The sequence below is a fragment of the Canis lupus genome, chromosome 15 (assembly GCF_003254725.2).
Source record: "Canis lupus dingo isolate Sandy chromosome 15, ASM325472v2, whole genome shotgun sequence".
In the NCBI taxonomy this organism is placed as follows: domain Eukaryota; kingdom Metazoa; phylum Chordata; class Mammalia; order Carnivora; family Canidae; genus Canis; species Canis lupus.
This window is the reverse complement of record NC_064257.1, coordinates 30,067,951-30,087,243: the sequence shown is the minus strand read 5'-3', so window position 1 is coordinate 30,087,243 and position 19,293 is coordinate 30,067,951. Positions and strand designations below refer to the sequence as shown.

At 36.8% G+C, this 19,293-nt stretch overlaps 1 long non-coding RNA gene across 3 annotated transcripts in view; it reads left to right on the top strand.

Moving 5' to 3' along the window:
• LOC112654729 (uncharacterized) overlaps positions 1-19,293 on the top strand; it is a 134,994-nt gene that overhangs the window by 53,595 nt on the left and 62,106 nt on the right. For 2 of the 3 annotated variants that reach the window (XR_004805327.2, XR_007402162.1), the window contains exons 4-5: positions 4,142-4,194; positions 10,538-10,790. This is a non-coding gene — a long non-coding RNA (uncharacterized LOC112654729). Of the gene's footprint in view, positions 1-4,141; positions 4,195-10,537; positions 10,791-14,198; positions 15,650-19,293 lie in introns of those variants that run through there. The other variant, XR_003133303.3, reaches the window with a different exon arrangement.

The following is a 19,293-nucleotide window of genomic DNA, read 5'->3' as shown; positions in this document are numbered from 1 at the left end:
GGACCACTGGATCACCCCAACGTATTAGAAGGACTTGTAAATGTTGGGAGGTGGAGGCATAGGCCTAGTATGGGCCTGGAAGTAGGCAATGTGCTCAAAGGGTGGTTGTGGGCAGGAATCTGAAATGATTCAAAATAACAAATAGAGACTGGAAGGAAGAGGTCTTGGTTTTATATAAACATATAACAAAACTAGCATTAATTGAGCACATAATGTCAAGCACTGTTCTAAGTACATTCTATGTATTAAGTTATCTAATCCTCAAAGCAATCCTTTATAGGATAAAATATATCCACTTTACAAAGGAGATATTGAGGCACACAGTAAGTGGCAGAACTGGGTCTCTGTACTTAGGCTCCAGGTCTACAATCCTAAGCATTACACCATGATCCCTGTAAATCAAAGTATGAGAGTTGGATAACTTCTGGGGTTATTCTCCCGCTGATTCTGGTGAAGGCATCACCATTAATAAATTACGTGACTTTATTTTCTCATTGTATAATCTATTTTTGCATGGTTGACATCAGGGTCTGGAGGACACTCTGGAGAGGGAGAAGTCAGAAACTCAGGCTCATCTATAGGATGTCCTGAGCAACCCAGCTCAGTATTGGAGCATGTGGAGAGTCTCTTGCTTAGATTTCCGCCAGTTGTCCTTTACACCGCCCTGGAGAACTGGACCCACACACAGAAGGAAGAAGACCAGGGGTCACGACTGTTTCATGTAAATAACTAGTAAACTGAACATTCAATATTCTTTTTATCTTCCACAATTCTTTTATACTTGATTCACTACAGGCAATGTTTCCTTGTTCCTTGAAAACTGCAGAAGGCCCCATGGTTTCTGTTCATTTTTACTTAATGAACTAATTGACAGTGGTCCATTTAAGTTGCAAACAGTGTAATTTCACTATTGAGAATGTCAAGCCCTATTTTAGGTTAAACTTCAGTGGATTCCTATAATCTAGAAGAGAACATCTGACACTTATATCAGAGAAGCATTTCTAACAGCCAAAGATGGGGAGAGGGATATCCCTGTGGGAAGTAGGGTCTCACTCTTGGCATGGGCTCTAGGGATGTGCCCCTTGATTGCTTGTAGCAGGTGAAATTTTCCTTTGATTTCTTAATTTTAATTAAACATTCACATCAGCCTTTTATTTACCTCCAGAACATATCAGTATTAAAGAATGTTAAAATGTTTAAAATTATCCTGGGAAAATTACTATACTTCTCTTTTTCCTACCTCCCCAATCTCAAAATATAGTTTAGAGTTAAAGAAACCTCACATTGATCCTCTTCAACTTGATGACTGCCTCCAGGTTGATAAGCCCAGGCTAAGCCTATAGCACCAAACTCAAACCCATGGCATTAAAAAATGCCCAAGAATCAAGTACATATGTCAAACTTTAGCATCTGCTTAAAGTCTGCAGTGGAGACAGAGATGTCTATTATATAACATTACATAATTTTTGATGTTTCATATTGATGAAACATAAACCAAATTAAATGAGAATTAAAGCAAAATCTACTGTCTCACTGCTACCTGGGAATCCAAAATTTCTCTTTATACTTGTTTTATCATTTCCTGGAAAGAATATGCAGATTTCCAATTTCAAGTATTAACTAATTCCAATCCCCTGCAAGAAAATTTCTTTTCATTTTCTTCTTGTCTGAGTCCCATCCCTTTTGATGAATTTAAATTTCCTCTCCTACAGAAATTCGTGTCAAATATCCTTATTCCTCATTTAACTACTTCATCTTCTAAACAGCTGAAATATCTATGTGCTGGCCCACTCTTGCATCCCAATCTGCCAATCATTGTTATTTATCTGTTTCCTGATGTTCCTTTTTCTCTCCTGTTAATTAGTAAGTGCCAGAAGAAGCATTTAAAATGTATTTGTTGAAAAAATAAGTGAAGGCCATTGGAAAGCACTTATAAACAGACTATGTGTATGCATGCTCATACTTACCATGTGTTTGCCAACATATATGTGAAGAATTATAACTGCATGGAAAGATACTTATGATGTAATGCAAAAAGAAAAGGTCAGAATGCAAAACCTTTATACAGTCTTGTCTCATTAAATTCTGTACAAGTGCAACTTAATAACTAACTGCATGATAGTTCATCATTTGGATATGAACTGATAACCCTTTCAGAAAGAATGGAGCCATTCTTAAATGAATTCAGAAAACTAATACAAAATGATAGAAGCTTGTCTATTTCTTCATTCTTCTTCCTATCATAATGTCATTTTTTTTTTCTAGCACTTTCCAACATTCAGAGCATGTTTAGGGAACCTATAGCCTCTGTTTACAGATGTTTTCAAACTGGATATAATAGTCAATATTCAGAGTTATAAGCATCAATATTCCAAAAATAAAATGAGGAAAGGTAGAAATTCATAAACTTCCTTCATGCAGTTAGAGCTTCAAGAGTTAAAACACCTTACTTGTTTATCCTCCAGTGTCTGCTACAATATTTCTCTTTGCAATGGCATTAGAGTCATGATTAAATATCATCTTCTTCCTGAACTCTGTGATTTCCTTAAAGTCAGTGCACAGATCAACGGGACTGAATAAAGATACCTGGGAGAGGCTTTAAAAAAATCAAGCAAACAAGAAACTGATTCTGGGGCCCTGATTCAATAAGTCTAGAGTGGGGCCCCCAAATCTGTATTTTACAAAGTTTCCTAGGAGGTTCTGATGAATAACCAGGTTTGGGAACCACTGCCCAGGGGAGCTGTAGTGTAATCCAATTATTTTCTGGTAGCATGAACGAAAGAGGTGAAGGTAGATCTTGATTTATTGGGAGAAACATAGATTCCCCAGAGAGACTCTCCCTGGAAGACATTTTAAAAACCTATTTCAAGATATTATTTCCCTGGGGTGTTTTGATTGTCATTCTAAAGCCATGGCATAGATTTGATGAACTTTGCAGGTCACTTCCAACTGTCCAATTTTATAAAAATGTGCTTAGTTTTGTAAATGTTACAATGATCTTTAGAAAAGATTTTCCCTCCAGAAAAGAGCGCATTTACTTCACACCCATTAAGCTAAGCGATCATGACATGTTCACACCCCTGAGCACATTCAGTTCTTGATAGAAAATGAGACATTTATTGTGGGCACATAAAGACATTGGAGATTTTATTGCAGCTCTCATTTCTAAAAAAATCTATATTACACATAAAACTAATATTTATTTCCTTCATTTTGTAGATAATTTACTTTGTAAAGGACATACAACAATTTTCCTAATTTAACACAAGAAATGACTTGTTTTGAACAGATGCCTCATTCTAATCCAATTTTATGGTACTCTTAACTTCTTCGTAGTAATTTTTTTTCTACAAAACAATCATTTTAACCCAAGATTTAATGTATTTTACAATATACAAAGCTCTATGTCCCCAATTTTCAATTCTAGTAAGATCCTACTTAGAGGAATTATTATTGCACTGGGAAGTTGTTATTTTTGGGTAGGCACCACTCCTGTGTGCCATGGAAATCTGTGATTATCTAATGCAAGTGGTCCTGGTTTTGCCAATCACTGTTCTTCTCCTTTGTTCTTGGGGATAAACACGTGATCCCAGGTGGACCAGTTATAACAGCCTGTCATTCCTGGAACAGTGATTGGCTGAGAAGTGAGCATAAGGCCTAAGAAAGACTAATATGGTTTTGGGTGATAAAATCTCCTCCTTCCTCTTTTTATCCCTTCTGTGTTTGCTAAACTGGAAAAATGTGGCTCTGGGTCAATAGGAAATAGTTTTTCCTACCAAATGATGAAGGTTTGTTTGCATAAGAAAGCGAGTCTTTGGAGAGAGGTAGGAAAGAGGGATCAGAAGAAAGGCTTATGCCATTCTGGATCTAATTTGTGTTGACTCTTGAACTTTCAGAATGCCAAGTCCCTGAATATGTCCTTTGAGCTTTTTTTTTTTCTTTGAGCTATCTTGAATTGAGTTTGAAAACGTGAATTGCAGACAAAAGAGCCTAATACCATCATTTTCTCCATTTTCCAGATGAGTAAATTGAAGCTTAGGAAAGTTATATAACTTGACCTAGTTACTAAGTAAATCCAACTTGAACTCATGTACTAATACACTAAATCCTGTATTCTTTCTCCTAAACTGTTATTCTTTAGCATCTACTGAAGAGGTCTGACAGAAGAGGTCTGACATCCAGAGAAAAAGTAATGTAAGAAATGGATCAAATATGGCTGGCTGAGAAAGATATTATACTGAAATACAAAGCTATAGCTAAATTGCTTTTGATCCAAATTTACAGAGGTCTTTGCATAAATTGAAGAGTCTAGTGTGTCAAATATAAAAAGTGAATCTGCTAAGTACCAAAAATAAAATTAGAATTTAAACCTTATATTATGCAAAGATAAGCACATTTTGTTTGAGTCTTTAATCATTTTAAGTGAGTTTTGTTAATCACAGGGAGTAGAAAATTCAGACACAAACTCCATCATAGTGTACAAGTCTACGATAATGTTCTGAAGGCTAGCAAAGATTTCCTGTTTCAAGTTAAAATTTTAGAACTTGCAGGACCTTAGAGCCTAACCTCATAATGGCAGGTTAGCCTGAACAACCAGAACCTATGATTGTTTTCCAAGCAAAGTAAAATTAATTTGTCACTAGATTTGCCATCTAGAGACAAATTAAAAGTTGACTCTTTGGGTTCCTATTGTACTTAGAAGTGTTCTTTGATTTTTCTCACCTATTTCTATTCTACTGCTGTCCTTTGACAAAATGTTGTTCTACAAAAAAGAATCTGAAGAGCATGAGGTCTGAAATGTGTCTATTTAAGAAAGCAGTAAAAGAAAAAACATTAAGTACAGGTGAAAAGCAAACTGGGAAACATGCCTGAATATGTACTATGATTAGTCTTTGGATTTTCTTTTTCTTTCTTTCTTTCTTTCTTTCTTTCTTTCTTTCTTTCTTTCTTTCTTTCTTTTCTTTCTTTCTTTCTTTCTTTCTTTCTTTCTTTCTTTCTCTTTCTTCTTTTCTTTCTTTCTTCTTTCTTTCCTTCTTTCTTTTTAAATGTATTTATTTAGTTTAGAGAGATCTTGGGTATCTTTTTAAAGGAAACCTCAAGAATATAATATTTTATATTTTCTTTTTTTAAAAAATTTTTATTCATGAGAACACAGAGAAAGAGGCAGAGACATAGGCAGAGGGAGCAGCAGGCTTCTTGTGGAGAGCCTGATGCTGAACTCGATCCCAGGACCTCGGGACCACTACCTGAGCCACAGGCAGACACTCAACCGCTGAGCCACCCAGGTGCCCCTACTCTTATATTTTCTTCCAAAGATTTCAAGGTTTTATTTCTTATATTTTAATCTGGGTTCGTTTATTTCTTTGTCTTTTTTCCCTTACTGAGAGGGAGAGAGAGGGCCCTGGAGCACAAGTTGTCCAATCAACCTGAAGAAACAATTATTCATTGATGAGACCATATAGCCAGTCGTCTGTAAAAATCCCTAGGGATGAACCTCTACATTGAGAGAGCTAGCGAGTGAGCAAGCACCTGTGCACGCAAGGCGGGAGGGGCAGAAGGAGAAGGAAATAGAAACTTAAGCAGAGTCTGCACTGAGCATGGAACCCAATGCTGGGCTCCCCGTGGGGCTTGATCTGACAACCCTGAGATCATGACCTGAGTTAAAACCAAGAGGCCATCACTTAACCCACTATACTACCCGAATACCGCCCCCCACCGCAGGATTTTATTTTTCTCTTTTGATAGGGCTATTTCATTTTTTTAAAAAGATGTAACAACTGAAACATAAAAATCACAGTAACATTTAATATAAGCGAGTAGCATAGTAATAAAATGGGTACTTGTGAAACTGCCACTGATATTAGGAACGAGAATTTGATTGCTTGTAGCAGACTGCATATAGCAGAGACATTCTCCATGCATCCTCCTCAGAGGTTACTCCTTTCCTGAAATCCTTCCATTCTAGTTTTAAAAAATAGTCTATTTTTTTTAATTTGAAGTTTCCCTAGCAATACATGGTTTGATATTTCTTGAGTTTGAATATTATAAGTTATAGGTAACCTCCTATGACTTGCTTATTTCATTTCCCATTACATTTCTACAATGTATTCACACGCTCCCAAGGAGCTACAGTTCGTTCACTTTTAGTCTGCCTAATAGAGCATCACGTGACTTCTCTAATTTGATTAGTTACTCACTTTTCGGAAATTTGAGGTTTTTCTCCATGTTTTTGCATATATGAATAATAATGTCTTAAATGTTCGTAATCTTTTACCTTGCATACATATATGAGAATTTTTCTAGGGTGTATATTTAAAAGAGAAATTGCTTCGTTTGGGAATATAGAATACTTAATATGAAGGCATCAGGGCACCAGTGGCTCAGTGGTTGACCATCTGCTTTTGGCTCAGGTGGTGATCCCGAGGTCCTGGGATCAAATCCTGCATCTGGTTTCCTGCAGGGAGCCTGCTTCTCCCTCTGCCTGTGTCTCTGTCTTTCATAAATAAATAAATAAAATCTTAAAAAAAAATATATGAAGGTGTCAAACCTGTTTCCAAAGTGATAAAATCAGTTTACATTTTTACCAGCAGTGTATGAATATCTGTTGATTCAAATCCTTACCAGTATTTCTCAATATCAGACCTGTATTTTTGTACACTAGTGGTTTTAAAAATTGCATCTCATTGTGGTCTTAATTTTCCTTTCTGTAATAACTGATAAAGTGTAGTGTCTTTTCTTATGTGTATTCAGGATTTGTGATTCCCATCCATAAAAAACATCTTTATGACTTTTCTTCATTTTTTTTTTTTCTTCTCATGAGTTGTTTGTTTTTTTTTCTTATTTCTTACAGGTGTTTTTAAACAGATTCTGGCTTCTATTACCTAACTGATTCTGTGTGTTGAAAATACATTCTTTAAGTTTGTGACATTTCCTTTTTTTCCTAATGCTTTTAATATACTTTAAATTTTAATATGGTCAAATTAATCAACACTTTCCTTTATGGATTCATGCTTTTTGGGTATCTTTTTAAAGGAAACTTCAAGAATATATATATATTTTAAAAGATTTTATTCATGAGAGACACAGAGAAAGAGGCAGAGACACAGGCAGAGGGAGCAACAGGCTTCTTGTGGAGAGCCTGATGCTGAACTAGATCCCAGGACCTCAGGATCACTACCTGAGCCAAAGGCAGACACTCAACCGCTGTGCTACCCAGGTGCCCCTACTCATATTTTCTTCCAAAGATTTCAAAGTTTTATTTCTTATATTTTAATCTGGGTTCATTTTTTCTTTCTTTTTTCCCTTAGTGAGAGGGAGAGAGAGGGCCTTGGAGCACAAGTTGTCCTATCAACCCGGAGAAACAATTATTCATTGACGAGACCATATAGCCAGTCGTTTGTAAAAATCCCTAGGGATGAACCTGTACATTGAGAGCTGCCATAAGAATGGGCTATTTTTGGTGTAGATTGCTAATATATCCTTGGCATTTACATCAGAACCTAGCACACAGTAAACACATGTATTAGTGTGTGTATGCATGGTGTGTATGTGCCTGTGAGAGAGAGAGAGAAGAGACAGTAATTAAAACAATTTAGAAAATATAAAGTTAAAAAAAAAACCTTCCTTAAAATCATTGTCAATAATCAGATATTTACCTTTCTAGACTTTTATCTATATTTATATGTCTTTACATATTTAAATATGTATACATAATACATATACGTGCACACACAGAATTTTTTTTAACATAAACGGTATCTTATTTTTTATATAGCTCTCTTACTCTTTCTCCTTCCACTTAATGTGTGTGGGAGATCATTCCTGACCATATTTAGAAATCTATAGCATTCTATTTAATAGCTGCATAGCATTCTGTAGTATGAATGCCTCATAATGTAAAAATCATTCCATTAGTGGAAATTTTTGTTTTATAAGCAATGCTGCCCTGTATAATACTTGACCATGATTCTTGGTACACGTATATGTCTTTCTATAGGACAGGGTCCTAGAAAAGGGGTATGTTGGGTCAAAAGTATTTGTGTATTTAAAATTTTTGATGAATATTCCCAAATCATTATGAATACAAAACTTTATCTTATGAGTTAAGGTTAGTAAGAAATTTTGACATTGGTATGTCTGTTTACTTTTAAGAGGGTGTTTGACCTGATTCCAAATTCTGAGGTGAACTGAATTTTCTACTTTCCAATCAGTTGTTGAACATCTTACAGATACTGTTTATGTATGTTGGCTGAAAAACTGGCAAAGAGAAACACAGCTGGGTTTTTTTTTTTTTTTCCATTTCTTTTTTCCCCCAATGGAGATTTCTAAGAGGGCGCTCCCAGGGCACTATATATATCTAAGCTCTGAGAGTGATTCCTCTATGAATTCAACTGGTTCATAGAGGAAGCCTTGTAGTGTCCATATCTGATATATTCCTAGCTTCATAGTAGTACATGAAAAGGGGTTTTTGTGTGACTAAAAATTAATACATATTCATTATAGAAAATATTTAAAAAACATATAAAGTTATTAAGAACATTGAAAATAGCTACAATTTTATGACCCAGAGATAACCAACATTAATATATTGATGTATTATCTTACTATATATACAGTTTTTAAACAAATTGGGATTAAACTCTACTACCATTTTATAATCTGTTTTCTCTCTCCACCTAAAAATATATTAATAACCTTCTGCTGCATCAATATAATGTCAGTTTAATATTTGATTTAGAGAAAGCGTAAGTATTTGAGACTTCCAGTGGACTCTGATAATTTACAAATGGATCTCTGGTGTGTCAAACTATGCTTTTTTCTTTTTTTTAAGATTTATTTATTCATGAGAGACACACAGAAGGAGAGGCAGAGACATAGGTAGAGGGAGAAGCAGGCTTCATGGGGGGAGCCCAATGTGGGACTCGATCCTGGATCCCACGATCACGCCCTGATCTGAAGGTCAATGCTCAACTGCTGAGCCACCCAGGCGTCCCAAACTCTATGCTTTTAATATCCAAGTAATAGTATTGAATTGCATTCAATTAAATACATATGACCCAAGGCAAAGAAATCCTATATGTATATATTTTATATATATGTATGTGTGTGTATGTATATGTGTATTATATATATACACACATTTTTAATAATATATATTACAAAAGTATACATAAAATTTAAAAAATATATAAATATATATAAAATCTGCCACTAATTAGAATGGTTAAATCTTATTGAGTACCTACTATATACTAAATGTTTTGCAAAGCACTTGACAAATACATTATTCCTAATTGTTACAACCAACTTTGGAATTATGCGTTATCAGCATTTTGCAAAGGAGAACTGAGATTCTAAGAGACTCAGCAATTTGGCTTAGCAAGGGCACATGGTTGGCAAACGGCGGGATTTGAGTTAGAATTTAGGTCTGCCTGCTTGTAAAACTGCTGCTTTTCTACCCATCATTGCTGTTGGTCATGCTTAAAATTTTCATGTATGATTTTTGTACTCAAAGTTGTTGCTTTATATTCACTTTCTTGGGCACATTCACTTATGACTAGGTTGAAAGCAATTTCTAAGGAAAATGGAGAGAACATTAGTTTTTCTATACCTAAGAGTTTGAGCACATGCCTTCTCTTTCAGCTAATGGAAACCGAGGAGTCCTTTATAGGAAAGTTGCAGAGAACTTCTGTGACAACTGAGGCTGGAGCGCCATCTGTTGGCCATAGAGTTCCAGGCATTTAATATAAGATTATTATTATTCTAAAGGTTATCATCACTATTGCTTTCTCCAAAAAAAAGACAATGCTCTTAGCAAACTTGGACAAATATGAGAGGAAACTGGGAGCTAATAGTATTATCCCTGATTTTTAAAAAATATTTTGAGGTGAAATTCACATAACACAAAATTAACCATTTTAAAGCGAATAATTCACTGGCATTTTGTGCATTCGTGATGTGCAACTACCCTTTCTATCTAGTCCCAGAACATTTACATCACTCATAAGCAAAACCCAGTACTCATTAAGCATTTTCCCCGTGTTACACCTTTCCTTATAACCCTTGGAAACTACCAACCCGAATTCTGTCTCCATGGATTTGTCTATTTTGGATATTTCATATACATGGAATCACAAACACATATTGTATGTTTGGCTTCTTTTGTGTTAGCATAATGTTTTGGAGGTTCATCACATTATTGTATCAGTACTTTATTCTTTTCTATGTATATACCACTTTTTTTAAAATCTTAAAATTTCTTTTTTTTTTTAAATTTTATCAGTTGATGGACATTTGGGCTGTTTCCACCTCTTGGCAATTGTGAATCATGCTGCTGCAAACACCAATGTCCATGTACTTGAGTACTTGCTTTTAATTCTTTTTTGAGAAAATACCTAGGATAGGTATTGCATTAGCAATAATGGATAATGGACCTAAAGCTGTTGTTTAATGCAAAGTAAAACAAATTATTTCAATCTAAGAAAAGAAAATCACTGATGGATCTAAGGATGGACATTTTCTTATTTTTTTTTTTCAGAGACCTGGCCCACCATAGTGATTAATTAAAAAGGATCAGAATCACCTGACGTGCTTGTTTTAAAATGCAGCTTCTGCTCCATTGCCAGCCTTCATTCTGATGGAGCAGGTTTGGGTGTGGGAGGAATCTGTTGTTTTAAGATGCCTTCTGTGATCAAGTGTTTGGGTCCCTGAGACTACACCTTGAGAAGCACTGGTTCACCACTCACTAGCTGCATGGCTTGGGCAAATCAGTTGACCTCAGGAAACCTCAGGTAACTTATGTTTAGAATGAGGACAGTGTAACTTACCTTATAGATTTGTCTTGAAGGTTAAATTAGAAAGCACTGCTTTCTAAGCACTGCAAATTAGCAGTGCTTTCTAATTTAACCTTCAAGACAAATTGCGCAGTGCCAACGAAGGTCAAGTGCTTGATAAATATCAATATTCTCCTTTGTGCCTATCAGAAGAGCTGATTCTATTTCCCTGGGATTTGGGGAGACTTGTGTGATTTCACAACAAAACAGCCCCTGAGTAAGAAAGGGGATCTGGATGGAGTGTTGATGTATGCAGTTGCTTAGTGTGTGGGCTTAGTAGTGTAATGGCAGCATTGTTATGTTTTCTCCTCTGTGGCTCTCTGCAGTGAATGAGAATTTAGAGTTTCATCCCTGGGAAGATGACTATCTTTTCTGCCTCAGGAGGCACTCCCCATCACTCTGAAGGTGATCTCAGAGGCTCTTCTGAGATGCATCATAGAAACTTTTAAAAAGTGCAAATGTTTTTTGTCTTTTACATATCAAACTTGCAGATCTTGGTTTTTAAAAATGTAATGTTCACGTAAAGGGAATGCAAAACTGTATTCCAGATGTTAACTTTTAAATATTCCTTTGAATTCTTTCTGTATTAGGATATCTATGTGCCTTAAAAGAAATCATATTGTCACAGCTGAGCAAATAGGTCTGACTCCCAGTTTGAGAAAATTATAGTTGTAAATGATTCAGGGAAATGCTTATCTGTGACTGAACTGACTTGGTAAACACGCTTATTTCCAAAATAGAATTAACTTCAGAGTTTCATAAAAATAAATATCTGTGTGTGTGTGTGTGTGTGGTTGTCTGTGTATATTTGTATCTTAAAGATCAGTGCCTTTACAAGTGGCAAATGAAAAAAGCTAAACCATTAGTTTAGAAAGAAGAAAGTAAATACAAGAAGCTGTAAAAAACATAGAATAATTAAATGAAATTTGATATATTTTCTAGAAGGGCAGGGCAAGAGACACGTGGCTCCCTCCAGGGATGCAGCATTGGCCTATGTGTAAACACCTATGTTCCACCTTGAACATTAGCCACAATGTATTGCACATGTAGTTTATGCCAGTCACTATATTCTTCATCGTCTTCAGTCAGGACATTACCTAGTCAAGTAGGTAAGATTATCCTTAATTTACAGCTGAGGAGTGTGGCAGGATACAAAATCAATGCCCAGAAATCAGTAGCATTTCTATACACTAACAATGAAACTGAAGAAAGAGAAATCAAGGAGTCAATCCCATTTACAACTGCACCCAAAAGCATAAGATACCTAGGAATAAACTTAACCAAAGAGGTAAAGAATCTATACCCTAAAAACTACAGAACACTTCTGAAAGAAATTGAGGAAGACACAAAGAGATGGAAAAATATTCCATGCTCATGGATTGGAAGAATTAATATTGTGAAAATGTCAATGCTACCCAGGGAAATTTCCACATTTAATGCAATCCCTATCAAAATACTATGGACTTTCTTCAGAGAGTTGGAACAAATCATCTTAAGATTTGTGTGGAATCAGAGAAGACCCCGAATAGCCAGGGGAATATTAAAAAAGAAGGCCGTAGCTGGGGGCATCATCATGCCAGATTTCAGGTTGTACTACAAAGCTGTGGTCATCAAGACAGTGTGGTACTGGCACAAAAACAGACACATAGGGACCCATAGCCACATAGGTGGCTCAGTGGCTAAGCCTCTGTGTTTGGCTCAGGTCGTGATCCTGGGGTCCTGGGATTGAGTCGCACATTGGGCTTTCTGCGGGGAGCCTGCTTCTCCCTCTGCCTGTGTCTCTGCCTCTCTATGTCTCTCATGAATACATAATAAAATCTTAAAAAAAAAAAGACACATAGATCAATGGAACAGAATAGATAATCCAGAAGTGGACCCTCAACTTTATGGTCAACTAATATTTGACAAAGCAGGAAAGACTATCCACTAGAAAAAAGACAGTCTCTTCAATAAATGGTGCTGGGAAAATTGCACGTGCAGAAGAATGAAACTAGACCATTCTCTTACACGATACACAAGATAATCTCAAAATGGATGAAAGATCTAAATGTGAGGCAAGAATCCATCAAAATCCTAGAGGATAACTACAGGCAACACCCTTTTTTAACTTGGCCACAGCAACTTCTTCCAAGATACATCCATGAAGGCAAGAGAAACAAAAGCAAAAATGAATTATTGGGACTTCATCAAGATAAAAAGCTTCTGCACAGCAAAAGAAACAGTCAACAAAACTAAAAGACAACCTACAGAATGGGAGAAGATATTTGCAAATGACCGTATCAGATAAAGGGCTAGTATCCAAGATCTATAAAGAACTTCTTAAACTCAACAGCAAAGAAACAAACAATCCAATCATGAAATGGGCAGAAGACATGAACAGAAATTTCACCAAAGAAGGCATAGACATGGCCAACAAGCACATGAGAAAATGCTCCGCATCACTGGCCATCAGGGAAATACAAATCAAAACCACAATGAGATACCACCTCACACCAGTGAGAATGGGGAACATTAACAAGGCAGGAAACCACAAATGTTGGAGAGGATGTGGAGAAAAGGGAACCCTCTTACACTGTTGGTGGGAATGTGAACTGGTGCAGCCACTCTGGAGAACTGTGTGAAGGTTCCTCAAAGAGTTAAAAATAGATCTGCCCTACGACCCAGCAATTGCACTGTTGGAAATTTACCCCAAAGATTCAGATGCAATGAAACGCCGGGACACCTGCACCCCGATGTTTCTAGCAGCAATGTCCACAATAGCCAAACTGTGGAAGGAGCCTCAGTGTCCATCGAAAGATGAATGGATAAAGAAGCTGTGGTCTATGTATACAATGGAATATTCCTCAGCCATTAGAAACGACACATACCCACCATTTGCTTCGAGGTGGATGGACCTGGAGGGTATTATGCTGAGTGAAGTAAGTCAATCGGAGAAGGACAAACATTGTATGTTCTCATTCATTTGGGGAATACAAATAATAGTGAAAGGGAATAGAAGGGAAGGGAGAAGAAATGAGTGGGAAATATCAGAAAGGGAGATAGAACATAAAGACTCCTGACTCTGGGAAATGAACTAGGGGTGGTGGAAGGGGAGGTGGGCGGGGGGATAGGGTGACTGGGTGATGGGCACTGAGGGGGACACTTGGTGGGATGAGCACTGGGTGTTATGCTATATGTCGGCAAAATGAACTCCAATAAAAATTTTTTTAAAAAAAATCAGAGTAACAATTAAAAAAAATTACAGCTGAGGAGATTGGGGCTTAGAAAGATTTAACGTGCATGCCTAAAGTCTACACGTGGAAGAGCTGACATTTTATCAGAGGCATTTTGACTCTTAACCAATGTGCTTTCTTTTTTTCATCTTAGGGGGAAGGAAACAACTCACCTGTTTCCTTCTGGTTGAAAAAAGGATACCTCTTGTTTCCTCAGAAATAAACAAAATCCAGAATTTCAATATGTTAAAAGTCGACAAAACTTGGCTCCATTCAAACTAATACATCCGATTTAAGAAAGAGTTAAGGGGGAAACATGATGTTCTTTTCATTGCCATGAATGAGGACATTTGTAGTGGTTCCTTTGCTTTCCTGAGCCCAAAAAGAAAACTTTTATGAATGTGAAGATTGGATTTAGTCTTCTGAACTTCCATCTAACAGAGACAGAAGAAAAGATGAACCCTACCCTCAATGAAATTCCGTCCCTCCTCAAATGCAATTATGTTCAAACCTGTTTTGTTTGTATGTGTCTCATCAAATTGCTTGAAATTGAACAGAAAGCCCCCCAAATGCTGGACAAATTCATTTTTACAATCATTTTTAAAGTACAGTAGTATTTGACATAGCTCTAGAAGGAACTTCTGTGGCTCAGCACAAACCTGCTCTCTCTAGATATATGCAACATTATATAAATAAAAGATTTTTTTAAGAAAATGACTACTTAATTAGAAATATATTCTTATTTCAGTGTACAGATCTGGTTAGTAGGGTATCTTTTGCATTCTTAGAGTGAAGAATGGTAATAATACATTACACTAACTTTGAAGAAAAAAATCTATTTCTACAACCATAATTGCTGTCAAGTCTCTTATATTCTTTAAATGCTGCAGTTAAACTTTTCTCTTGAGCTAAAGCACTGGATTTTTTGGTTTTGACACTTTCTCAGTTTTTAAATTCAAATTTTCATCAAAGAAATCATTCTGATTTTCTGGTATTTTAAAAATTGCTTCTGTGTCTTAATTTGAATATTCATTGAAAATGCTGGCTAGAAGAAGGTTAACTTCAAAACGCTGAGGCTCCCTACTAGAAATCTCCCCATGTTTCAGTACCTAGTACATTATTTAATGTGTTTTGTTTCTAATGTTTTTAATTAATCTGTTTAATCTCTTAATTTATTCAACAGAAACAAGCCCAAATATACATCCCTAGTCCAAATGTCTTAATTTTGCCTACAACTATTCCTGACAAGTGGCTAAAGCCTTGCTGAAATTCCTTTGAAAAGACACCTGACCTTCTGGTGTGATAGTCTCAAGAATTTCTTGCTGGCCAAGGATCCAGCTGTTAGGCCTAAGCCAAAAAGATAGGGTCAAGTTCAATGGCTAAAAAAATACAACATCAGGAGAGATTAGCTCTCTTCAAGCTAGAAATGAGGATTAGGATTAGCTCTCTTCAAACTGGAGATGAAATCCAACTCCCACGGATTAGCTCTCTTCAAACTGGAGATGAAATCCAACTCCCACGGCTTTACTTCTGATTGATCTGTACTACCTTCAGCTATCCACCATGTTTGGAATATCCACAAACTGTATTTTGGGCATAATCTTCTAGAAGTGTCCTTGTAATAAATTACTTTCCCCAGGGCAAGTTTTGCCATTTCTTTTCTTCTACTGTGCAGCCTCTGATCCTCAATTGTGGTTATTAATGCTAGAGCAATCACTCATAAAATGTCAGCCTCTTATTTTTTCTTTTTTTTTTAATTTTTTATTTATTTATGATAGTAACAGAGAGAGAGAGAGAGAGAGGCAGAGACACAGGCAGAGGGAGAAGCAGGCTCCGTGCACCGGGAGCCCGACATGGGATTCGATCCCGGGTCTCCAGGATCGCACCCTGGGCCAAAGGCAGGCACCAAACCGCTGCGCCACCCAGGGATCCCTATTTTTTCTAATATTTTATTTATTTGAGAGAGAGAAAGAAAGCATGAGCAGGGGCAGAGGCAGAGGCAGAAGCAGACTCCCCACTGAGCAGGGATCCCATCTCAGGACTCTATCCCAGGACCCTGAGTTCATGACCTGAAGGCAGATACTAAACTGACTAAGCCACCCGGGTGCCCTAAATGTCAGCTTCTTTTTTTTTTTTAATTTTATTTATTTATTCATGAGAATACACAGAGAGGAGAGAGAGAGAGGCAGAGACACAGGCAGAGGGAGAAGCAGGCTCCATGCAGGGAGCCTGATGTGGGACTCGATTCAGGGTCTCCAGGATCACACCCTGGGCTACAGGCGGCGCTAAACTGCTGAGCCACTGGGGGTTGCCCTCTAAATGTCAGCTTCTGAGACTCATTTCTCTGGGTCAGAAATTGGGGCATGTTTTGAAGAACTCAGAGCTATTTTATTATTTTATTAGTCCTCTCGAGTTAAGATTTACTATTCGCTAGTTTCAAGAAATAAATATGAAAAGGATTGATTTATGGGGGCTAAGCAATCTGTTTAATCTCTGTCATTTGCAAGTAAGAGGATCTCTCTTTTCTTTAGAAAAGTGTTCCCCAAAAGGTTCATTTGCATTATGAAGATTACATCTTGGGAAATCCAATCTGGCTCTTCCTTACACAAAACATGTGTAATGACATTTGTTAAATGTCAAAATAAAAATTATTGAGGGAACTTCTTCAAAAAAGTTCAAATGAGACCTCATTCTACAAATGCCCATTTAGGCCTGCTTTTGCGTGCTAAATTACTTATTCTGAAGTGATTGATCCCTTTCCCGTAAGGGAATATTTCTCTTTTACTTCCTGGTAGCAACAATTCTGGCCCCTTTATCAGCTGACTCATTCCTGCACTTCACCTTTCGTTCATTCATTTAAGAAATATTTATTGACCAACAGCTATGCCAGGTATTGTTCTATGTTTTCTTGTGAAAACAGTTGAATTAGGATAGAGGAAGTGCCAGCCTCAGGGAATTTACACACGTCTGTAAATGAATAAACTGATAGTTTTGTTTGGGCAAGGCACAGAGTAGAATGATAACAATGGACTGGGGCGAAGGTGGACCTATTTCAGATGGAGTGGTCATGAAAGGCCTCTCTGAAGAAATAAAATATAAGCTGAGGTCTAAAGGGTAAATAAACCCTGGAGCCATGTGAAAACACAACCATTTCCATCAAAAGTCAGCTTTGTGAACTTTAAACCCTTGCAAATTGAGGTTATCATATGAGAAGTATTTCATTGGCAGCAAGGGCTGGCAAGCCAAGCCCCAGTTCAGCCCCAGTTAACATGCCAATATCATTAAAATGAGGCCATTCATCAAAGAGGAAGCTATTATGACAAACAAATATTCTAAAGTATTATTTCAAGTGCCAGACTTCCAAATCTAGGAATCACATTGCTCAATGAGGTTTAAAGGCATGTACTGATGCATGACCAAAAAAATTAAGTCCCATTTAAGTGGTGCAGTTGCTCCCAATTATCTGCAAACTAATTATTGTGGGCATGTTTGTTCATTTTAATAAACAAATGCAGCCAACCCACTATCTAGCTATTGACTAAATAAATTCATTTTTTTCTTCCAAAATAACTATCTGTTTGGCTGAAATCAACTGAAATTATTTCTATTCATTTGTGTATATAATATCCTGAAGACCATTCTGATAACCTTCTTTAGTTTTCTCTTATGCTAGCCCTATTCCGTGTTCATGTGGATGCACATAAAGACATGAACACACATGGCCTAAAAAAGAAGAGTAGTTGATGAGAAATTTATGCTAGTACAAATATAACTTCAAAGTATCTGGTATTTTCTCTCACTAATATATTAGTCTTTATGAAGAGGCAAGGCTAACAGGGGCTCTCATCTAAGGCTTATGGACCTGAGGTAAAGGTGGGTCTCAGGTTCTTGGAGAGAATTTGTGGCATTCTGGGTCAGAAATTGGGACACTAGTGTTCTCTGGGTGGTGACCAGAGCTACAGATGCTTGGGAAGATCCTAAATGCATGTTTCTAAGTAGCAACATGAACAGCTGTCTTAATGGAGGATGTTCTGCACTATCTTTTCTCTTGTTTTCTTTTATTTTGCAATCTTGAATCTGGGCATTAAAATATAAATTTTAGATGTATTTTTATAATATTAATGTCAAGACCTTCTGTCTATATCTAATAAAGTATGAAAATTCTTTTTTTTAAGGTAACTTTTAAAAAAATATTTTATTTATTTATTCATGAGAGACACGGGGGGGGGGGTGCAGAGACACAGGCAGAGACACAGGCACACAGGCAGCAGGCTCCATGCAGGGAGCCTGATGTGGGACTCAATCCTGGGACTCTAGGATCATGCCCTGGACCGAAGGCAGGACTAAACCGCTGAGCCACCCAGGGATTCCCTAAAGTATGAAAATTCTTACAAAAACCTGAGCACATTACTCCCCTTATTAAAACCTTCCAATGGTTCTCTGTGGTTTTCGAGGTGAAGTCCAAGCAGATCAGGATGGCATAGTGAGTGCAATCTGACCTCTACCTCTCTCCTAGTCTGCTACCTACCCTACTCACTCCAGAAAAGTGCCACATGACTGAGTATCATGTGCTGTGTGAATAGCTTTACCTGGATTTTCTTAATTACTCTTCAAAACCATGTCCTGGGAGGATTCCAAGGTGGTGGAGAAGTAGAAGACCTTACTTTCTTCTTGTCCTAGGAATTAGGTAAATAACTATCAAATCATTCTGAACACCTGTGAACTCAACTAGAGGGCTAGGAAAAGAATAAGTTGTGACTCTACAAATAGAAAATGGACCATCTTCTGGAGGAATGACAAGACAAAAACAAAAAACAAAAAACCTCACCTCAAAAAAGAGAACGAGAGGCAGTACTGACTGCCAGGGACCTAATCAGTATGGATATAAGTAAGATGTTGGAACTAGCATTCAGAATGATGATTATAAAGATATTAGCTGTGCTTGAATAAAGCACACAAGATACTAGAAAATTCATTTCTGGAGAAATGCACTAAAATCTAATCAGGTCAAAATCAAAAGGCTATTAATGAGATGCAATAAAAAAAAAAAGAGGGTCTAACTGCTAGGATAAATGAGGCAGAAGAGAGAATTAGTGATATAGAAGCCAAAATGATGGAGAACAAAGAAGCTGAGAAAAAGAGAGATAACTACTGGATCATGAGGGAAGAATTCAAGAGATAAGTTATACCATAAAGTGAAACAATATTAGAATTATTGAGATCCCATAAGAAGAGGAAAGAGAGAGAGA